This window comes from Scyliorhinus canicula, chromosome 20 (genome assembly GCF_902713615.1).
Source record: "Scyliorhinus canicula chromosome 20, sScyCan1.1, whole genome shotgun sequence".
NCBI classification, from domain to species: Eukaryota; Metazoa; Chordata; class Chondrichthyes; order Carcharhiniformes; family Scyliorhinidae; genus Scyliorhinus; species Scyliorhinus canicula.
In genome coordinates, this window is record NC_052165.1 from 59439589 (window position 1) to 59448647 (window position 9059).

The window sequence follows — 9059 nt, forward strand, 5'->3', positions numbered from 1 at the left end:
CTATAATTTTTTAAAAAATATTTTTTATTCTCCTTTTACACATTTTCTCCCAAATTTACACCCACCAACAACAATAATCAGTAACAAGTATGTCAATCCCCATATCAAATACAACGATCCCATCCTCCCACCAAACAAATATTAGCCCGCATGTTCACATAAACAAATGACAAAAAGGAATCAGGAATCACCCATAGTCACCATCAACACACACCGACCCCCTCCCCTCCCCCACCCCCCCAACTAATGTTCAATGTTATCCAGTTCTTGAAAGTGTATGATGAACAATGCCCATGAATTGTAGAACTCCTCAATCCTTCCCCTTAGTTCAAACTTAACCTTCTCAAGAGTCAAGAATTCCAACAGGTCCCCCCACCACGCCAGGGCACAGGATGGAGAGGTTGCTCTCCATCCCATCAGGATCCGCCTTCGGGCGATCAATGAGGCGAAGGCTACAACATTTGCCTCCGCACCCGTTTCCAACCCTGGCTGGTCCAACACCCCGAATATGGCCCAGGTCTAGTTTCACGTGCACCACTTTAGAAATTACCCTAAAAACCTCCTTCCAGTAATCCTCTAGCTTTGGACATGGTTCACACCCCCCCCGGGCAACGTTCACATACATCTTCAACTTCTTCACAAAAAACCAGCTCATCCTCGCCCTCGTGAGGTGTGCTCTGTATACCTTCAGCTGTATCAACCGCAGCTTTGCGCACGAGGCGGCGCCATTCACTTTCTGGAGCACCTCACCCTCCTCCATATCCTCTCCCAACTCTCCTGCCAGACTATAAATCATTATATCCTTTTTTGCTACCTTGCTCTCAAGTCTTCTCTATTTAATTTATCACATCTTCCCAAACCTGCCCTTGTCCCCACTATTTAGTTCAAAGCCCTCTCTACTGCTGCTCTATATGATTCGCCAGAATACAAGCAACAACCAGGTCCCTTTGCTCCTGTTCTCCCTTTATGTTGCCTCTGTATTCTTTTAACCAAAATTATCACCATATTTCTCTGCATTAAATGTCATCTGCCACCTGTCCGCCCATTCAATGTACTCTTGAAGTCTGCCTGCTCACAATACTTCCAAGTTCTATGTCATCTGCAAATATTGAAAATTGTGCCCAGTACAGCCAGGTTTAAATCATTAATATATATTTACAAAGGCAGTACTCCTAGATCTGACCACTGGCTCACACTGCTGTATACCATCCTTCAGTTCAAAAAAAAACATTAAAACCCCATTAAATTCAGATTTTACAAGGGTATAACTGACTGGAGCAACATTGCTTATGTGACTCATCTGTTTCCAAAATAGCAGAGTCATTTGGACAATTCTTACAAAATCTTAATTGTAAGCAGTTTCAACACAAGCATGCCTTTCCTGTTTATGCATGAATTTGCCAGGGCACCGAATAAAGCCTAAATTAAAAATTAATAGAAGCATTCTATACATGAACCACAAGAATGTATCAGGAGGATAAATCGACCAGCAATTATTTTCTTAATTGAACACATTTCCAGCAGGATTCACGGACAGTAACAAGGAGTGAAAATCATGTAAATCCTCAACTGGTACATTTAAGAAATTCCTAAGGACTCAATGTTATACCCCAGCTGAGACCAACTGATTAAGAGATCGAAAAAAGTGACCCCCATCAGTGCATAGAGACTTGGCTAGAGTAGTCACCCTGTTGTTGATGGAGGAAAAGTCATATTCAATCAGGGACTGTCGTTGGTCCTCTGATGTTCCTGGTATACATAAATGACACAGAGATAGCTTTTTTTTAACCAAGATATTTTTTGTCTGTGGTTGTGTGTGTGTGTGTGTGTGTGTGGGGGGGGGGGGGGAGAGAGAAAGAGAGAGAGAGAGAGAGAGAGAGTGTGTGGGGAAGGTGAGGGCTGATTAGTGTGCATGGGGAGAATGGCTGATTACAGTGTGTGTGGGGAAGGGGAGAGGGGCTGATTACAGTGTGTGTGGGGAAGGGGAGAGGGGCTGATTACTGTGTGTGTGGGGAAGGGGAGAGGGGCTGATTAGTGTGGGGAAGGGGAGAGGGGCTGATTGCTGCGTGTATGGAGATGGGGAGAGGGGCTGATTACAGTGTGTGTGGGGAAGGGGAGAGGGGCTGATTAGTGTGGGGAAGGGGAGAGGGGCGGAGTACTGTGTGCGTGGGGAAGCTGAGAGGGGCTGATTACTGTGTGTATGGGGAGAAGGGGAGAGGGGCTGATTACAGTGTGTGGGGAGAAGGGGAGAGGGTCTGATTACAGTGTGTGGGGGGGAAGCGGAGAGGGCTGATTACAGTGTGTGGGGGAGAAGGGGAGAGGGGCTGATTACAGTGTGTGGGGGGAAGCAGAGAGGGGCTGATTACAGTGTGTGGGGGGAAGCAGAGAGGGACTGATTACAGTGTGTGGGGGGAAGCGGAGAGGGGCTGATTACAGAGTGTGGGGGGATGGGGAGAGTGGTTGATTACAGTGTGTGGGGAGAAGGGGAGAGGGGCTGATTACAGTATGTGGGGGGGGAAGCGGAGAGGGCTGATTACAGTGTGTGGGGGAGAAGGGGAGAGGGGCTGATTACAGTGTGTGGGGGGAAGCAGAGAGGGGCTGATTACAGTGTGTGGGGGGAAGCAGAGAGGGACTGATTACAGTGTGTGGGGGGAAGTGGAGAGGGGCTGATTACAGTGTGTGGGGGGATGGGGAGAGGGGCTGATTACAGTGTGTGGGGGGAAGCAGAGAGGGACTGATTGCAGTGTGTGGGGAGAAGCAGAGAGGGGCTGATTACAGTGTGTGGGGGGAAGCAGAGAGGGACTGATTACAGTGTGTGGGGAGAAGCAGAGAGGGGCTGATTACAGTGTGTGGGGGGATGGGGAGAGGGGCTGATTACAGTGTGTGGGGGGGAAGCAGAGAGGGACTGATTACAGTGTGTGGGGGGAAGCAGAGAGGGACTGATTACAGTGTGTGGGGGGATGGGGAGAGGGGCTGATTACAGTGTGTGGGGAAGCAGAGAGGGACTGATTACAGTGTGTGGGGGGAGGCGGAGAGGGGCTGATTACAGTGTGTGGGGGGAAGCAGAGAGGGACTGATTACAGTGTGTGGGGGGAAGCGGAGAGGGGCTGATTACAGTGTGTGGGGAGATGGGGAGAGGGGCTGATTACAGTGTGTGGGGAGAAGGGGAGAGGGGCTGATTACAGTGTGTGGGGAGAGGGGCTGATTACAGTGTGTGGGGAGAGGGGCTGATTACAGTGTGTGGGGAGAGGGGCTGATTACAGTGTGTGGGGAGAGGGGCTGATTACAGTGTGTGGGGAGAGGGGCTGATTACAGTGTGTGGGGAGAGGGGCTGATTACAGTGTGTGGGGAGAGGGGCTGATTACAGTGTGTGGGGAGAGGGGCTGATTACAGTGTGTGGGGAGAGGGGCTGATTACAGTGTGTGGGGAGAGGGGCTGATTACAGTGTGTGGGGAGAGGGGCTGATTACAGTGTGTGGGGAGAGGGGCTGATTACAGTGTGTGGGGAGAGGGGCTGATTACAGTGTGTGGGGAGAGGGGCTGATTACAGTGTGTGGGGAGAGGGGCTGATTACAGTGTGTGGGGAGAGGGGCTGATTACAGTGTGTGGGGAGAGGGGCTGATTACAGTGTGTGGGGAGAGGGGCTGATTACAGTGTGCGGGGAGAGGGGCTGATTACAGTGTGTGGGGGAAGCGGAGAGGGCTGATTACAGTGTGTGGGGAGAGGGGCTGATTACAGTGTGTGGGGAGAGGGGCTGATTACAGTGTGTGGGGAGAAGGGGAGAGGGGCTGATTACAGTGTGTGGGGAGAGGGGCTGATTACAGTGTGTGGGGGGGAAGCGGAGAGGGCTGATTACAGTGTGTGGGGGGAAGCGGAGAGGGCTGATTACAGTGTGTGGGGAGAGGGGCTAGTTACAGTGTGTATGGGGGTGGGAAGAGGGGCTGGTTACAGTGTGTGGGGGGAAGCGGAGTGGGGTTGGTTACAGTGTATGTGGGGAAGGTGAGAGGGGCTGATTATAGTGTGTATGGGGATGGGGAGAGGGACTGATTACAGTGTATGTGGGGGGGAATGTGGAAGGGGAGAGTGACTGATTACAGTATGTGTATTGGGGGGGGGGGGGGGAGGAGAAGAGAGACACGGACTTGCACAGGAGATAGCTTGATCTATGGTATCAGAACCAATTCCATTCCCAGGTGACTGCCTCATGTACCATCCCATTTGTGTTTAGGAAGACCAAGTACAACTATAGAAGGACGTGGATGTACTGGGAGAATGGTTCCATTAATGGCAATATGACTTTCAATCCATCAAACTCCACACCACACGTGCAAATTCAGACAGCCTAGGACCTTCACACATACAGCATTGACGGAATGAGTCAATCTGACATCCATCAAGCAGAGTGTGTGTGGGGATAGGACAGAGTGTGATCGTTGTCTCCTATCAAGTGATATGTCATGGATACAACACAAACCATGTGCAGCAATTGGAGCAAAGTCCTAGGATTTGTCAGGAGAAATCTAACCAAATGCAATAAAACAGTCAACATTGCTGCACACAAGGTCTTGATATGTCCCAAAAGGATAATGCAGTACCATTGAGCTCTGCCACGCCCACCTTGTGCCAAGCAAAGTTGAAATAGATCAAAGGCTTGTAACAAATTTCATCTTCAATGACAATGCCCGAACACCCAAAGTTATGTGTAAGTTGAACTTACACTGCAACAAAAGATAGATGAGTAAGCTTACACTGCTTAACAAAGCAGTTCACCATGATAATGCTATGTATCCTACAATATGTTAAACAAGCAGTCTGTTGCAGGAGGGAAATAAACCAAATGTTTGGTGCCTTTACAATGTTGCACACAAACATATCTGAACAGCTTCAGAAAAATACCATAATTGTCAGCTACATCATTGACATCTACCCGACAATGTGGAAAATTGCCCATACATGTCTTGCCCAGAAAAAGGAGAAAACAAGTCCGATCAATTACTGTCAGTAGACTACTCTTGATCGTCAATATGACAGAAGATGCAGTTGACAATGCTATCAAGCAGCATTCACATAACAATAACCTGTTTACCGATGCTCAGTTGGGTGTGTCCGGTTGGTCCACTCATCTCCAGTCCTTGTCCAAAAAGGGACAATAGGAGAGGGGAGAGTGGCTGCCGTGACAACAAGGCAGCATCAAGGAGCCGCAGCAAAACTGAAGTCAACGTAATCCAGGGGGAAACTCTCCACTGATTGCGGTCATACCCAGTAGAATGATGGTTGTGGTTCTTGGTGCCAAACACCTCAGCTCCAGGACCTCAGTGCAGGATTTCCAAAGGGTAGTGTCCTTAGCCCAACTATCTTCGGCTAGTTGCACATAATTGTAGTGTACAGCACTGAAGCAGTCCGTGCCCATAAGCTACAAAACCTGGCCAACATTCAAGTTTAGCTGATGAGTGACAAGTAACATTTGTGCCCCAGGAGTGCCAGATAATGAGCATCTCCAACAAGACAGAACCTAACGATCTCCCCATGACATTCAAAGGCATTACCATCATTGGGTCCCCCACTATCAACATCCTGATGGTTACCACTGACCAGAAACTGAACTGAAACAGCCATATAAATAGCGTGGCAATAAAAACAGATCAGAGGATGGGCATTCTGTGGAGTGTAACACACCTCCTGACTCCCTTTATAAATCCTTTCCACTTTCTACAAGACACAAATCAGGAAGGAAAATTCTCCACCTGCCTGCATGAGTACTGCTCCAAAACAACAATCAAGAAGCACTACATTATGCAGGAAAAAGCAGCTCTCCATCCAGCACCTTAAAACGCTCCACTATTGTCTCAGTGGCAGGAATGTGTACTGAGACAAGTTGTACTGCAGGAGCTCACCAAACATCCTTCTACAGCATTTCTACCACCGAGAAGAATGAGGGCAACAGATGAATAGAAACCTGTAAGTACCCCTCCAACCTACATATCACTATATGCCACTTTCCTTCACTGTTAATCCTGCGGCTCCCTTCCTGGAAACACTGATGCTCAAATCTCAGTAAAGAATGAAATTGAGACTGGAATAACCTCGCCACCAAAGTAACTAATCAAACCATTTCACAGGCATTTGATTTATGCATGGATATGGGGCAATAAGGACAAATAAAAGAGGACAGGTGCACAGCATGGCAATCACACCATCCCTACAACGTTGCTGCAGGGCGAGATTGAGAATTCATCACAGATCAGAGATCAAACCTGCAAACTTTCTGGTTTGCAGTACTCAACCAATCTATAAACTCTATAACAAAACAAAAAAATGCTGGACAATCTCAGCAGGTGTAACAGCATCTATGGAAAGAGAACAGAGCCAATGTTTTGAATCTGGATGACTCTTTGTTGAAGCTAAGCGAACTGGAAATAAGTTGAGATTGATACTGTTGTAGGCAGGGGATACATGGAGCAATGGAGCTGGATAGAGGGTCAGCGACAGGTCGAGATTGACAAAGATGCCGCGGACAAAAACACAAAGGGAATGATGTTGATAATGACGAACATGGGTTCTGATAGTGGCACACTAAGAGGTCAGATTACGTCATAGGACAACTAGGAGCAGATTGACCCGAGTGGAGTGGGAAAGACGGGTCAATGAAAGAAATCAAAATAAACTGCTGGAAATAAAAATGGGGCAATGGTGGAGAAGATAATTCACAATCTGAAATTGTTGAACTCAGTGTTAAGTGAAAGAGTGTAACGTGCCTTAAATCGGGAGATGGGGTGCTAGTCCACCAGTTTGCGTTGGGCTTGAGGATCAAGACAATGATGTCCACAGGGATCAGAGGCCTTCAGTACCCAGTGGACGCTGCCGTGACTGGACTGCTCTACAGTCCCTCTTAACCGTGGGCAGCATAGTAGCTCAATGTGAACTGTTGCTTCCGAAAACCAGGGTCCCAGGTTCTATTCCCGGCTTGGGTCACTGTCTGTGTGGAGTCTGCATGGGTTCTCCTCGTGTCTGCATGGGTTTCCTCCAGGTGCTCCGGTTTCCTCCCACAAGTCCCAAAAGACGTGCTGTTAGGTAAATTGGACATAATACAGTGAAGAAGGAGGCCATTCGACATTCGAGTCTGCACAAACCCACGTTAAGCCCTCACTCCCACCCTACCCCCATAACCCAATAACTCCTCCAAACCTTTTTTGGACATTTAAGGGAAATTTAACATATCCAATCCACCCAACCTTTAGACTACGGGAGGAAATCGGAACACCCGGAGGAAACCCACGCAGACATGAGAACGTGCAGACTCCACAGACAGTGACCCACATGGGACCCTGGCGCTGTGAAGCCACAGTGCTAACTACTGTGCTGCCCTTCTTGAATTCTCCCTGTGTACCGGTGAATGTGGCGACTAGGGGCTTTTCACAGTAGCTTCATTGCAGTGTCAATGTAAGCCTACTTGCAACAATAATTACATTTAATCACATTTTGAGGTGATGTTTCGTAAGGTTCTCAAAGTGTTGGCTAGTGTAGATTTGAGATGAACAGACACTTCCAACACTGATGAAGGTTCAACTCAATTTTATTAACTACTGCTAACTAACTAACACACGATGACTGTGGCTTTAAATGATGCTAACTTAAACTAGAGACCCAAGCCTTGTGCAACCCACCCCAGATTCTCTCAGCACGTGGTGCGAGTCTGTGCTGGGCTGGATGAGTTCTTGTTACACTGAGAGGCAGCACCCAGAATGAGCAGGAACCGTGGTGCCCTCTGCCTTTATAGTGCGCATATTCTAACTGGTGATTGGCTACGGTGTTTGTACATGTTGATTGGTCCTTGTGTGTGTCCATCAGTGTGTGTCTGCAACATGATATACTCATGGTTATTATCATGAGTTCATCAACCCTAAAAGACCGACCGTCTCCCAGGGCACAGAGACACTCAGCCCACCTAACTCGCGTGACCAGAGCATGGTCAATAACCTAACCAGGCGCTAGCCACCGGCCGTGATTGACAAAGGGAGCTGGCCAATCAGAAAGCAGCTCGGCGCCGCCGGCCCGAACAGGAGGCGGGCCCAGGAGCAGCAAGTTTGCTGGACGCGCGTCCATGCCACAAGATGAATGTGCGTTTTAAAGAAAGGCAGCAACGGCCCGGTTTATGAAATGTTGTCAGCGCGATTGTTTCACACTGTTCAGCGGCTTCCTCGCTTTCACATTTCGCGCGCGTCGGGGAGAGGGGGGAAGAGAGAGAGAGAGAGAGAGAAAGAAGCCAAACGGTGGGGAAGGGAAAGGGGGTAATGATTTGAACAGAGAGAGAAGCGTGCAGCGATCAGTTCCTGACTGCAGGCCTCAGTGAAATGCCGTTGACCCTTTCATTTTAAATCTTCCCCCTCCCGGGCAACATATGCATCCGCAAAGGAAGTCAGACACAAAATACAAACCTGCTCCCGTCCCTTAAATTGGAGCATTTCAACCAACACCGCCGCACGTTTCAGTAATGTTTCTGGAAGCGGCGCAAACCAACGGTTTTCCATTTGAATCTGGGAATTCTCGCCGTGAGCACAGGGCAAGGCGGGGGAAAGCTTTGCTCACCTGCAGCACGCTGATTCTGTCTTTGCCGATAATCAGACGCCCTCCCCTTCCCGGTAAGGTGACGATGTGGATTTGTGCTTTCGGCTCTGAATGCAGCCCCACACCGCCTTGCTTCAATCCCCTTCTCACAGCTTCAGCCGTGTCCCAGTTCCGCCATTTTGTGCCGGAGGGCGGGCCGCGGCGCGCGCATGCTCCCTCCGCTGGCCTAGGGCTCAGTGCAACTCTGCTGCTGTCCCTCCTGCATCTCACTCAAAGCCCTGCTGGTGAGCAAAGCAAAGGAAACATTCAGCTGTGCAGACCACTCGACCCAGCTTTCTTTCCAAAATAAAACCTAAAATAAATGCTCCTGAGAATTCCAAGACAGGAACTCGGCATTTCTAAACCAAATACTCTCCAAATTGTCAAGTGCCTCTGGTGGAATGGGCAATTTGCACATATAGCAAATAAATTGCCTGTGTTGCATTTGTGTCAATA

General features: G+C 48.8%; 1 protein-coding gene across 2 annotated transcripts in view; it reads right to left on the reverse strand.

Annotated features, from left to right (window-relative positions):
* The window catches only part of nup50 (nucleoporin 50), an 85752-nt gene extending 76968 nt beyond the window's left edge, over nt 1-8784 (reverse strand). Inside the window, exons 1-2 of one of the 2 annotated variants that reach the window (XM_038779922.1) lie at nt 8586-8774; nt 6755-7063 (exon numbers count right to left, since the gene is read on the reverse strand). The gene's annotated coding sequence lies outside the window, so the exon portion shown is untranslated. Of the gene's footprint in view, nt 1-6754; nt 7064-8585 lie in introns of both variants that reach the window. The other variant, XM_038779921.1, reaches the window with a different exon arrangement.
* Between the last annotated feature and the right edge of the window lie 275 nt (nt 8785-9059).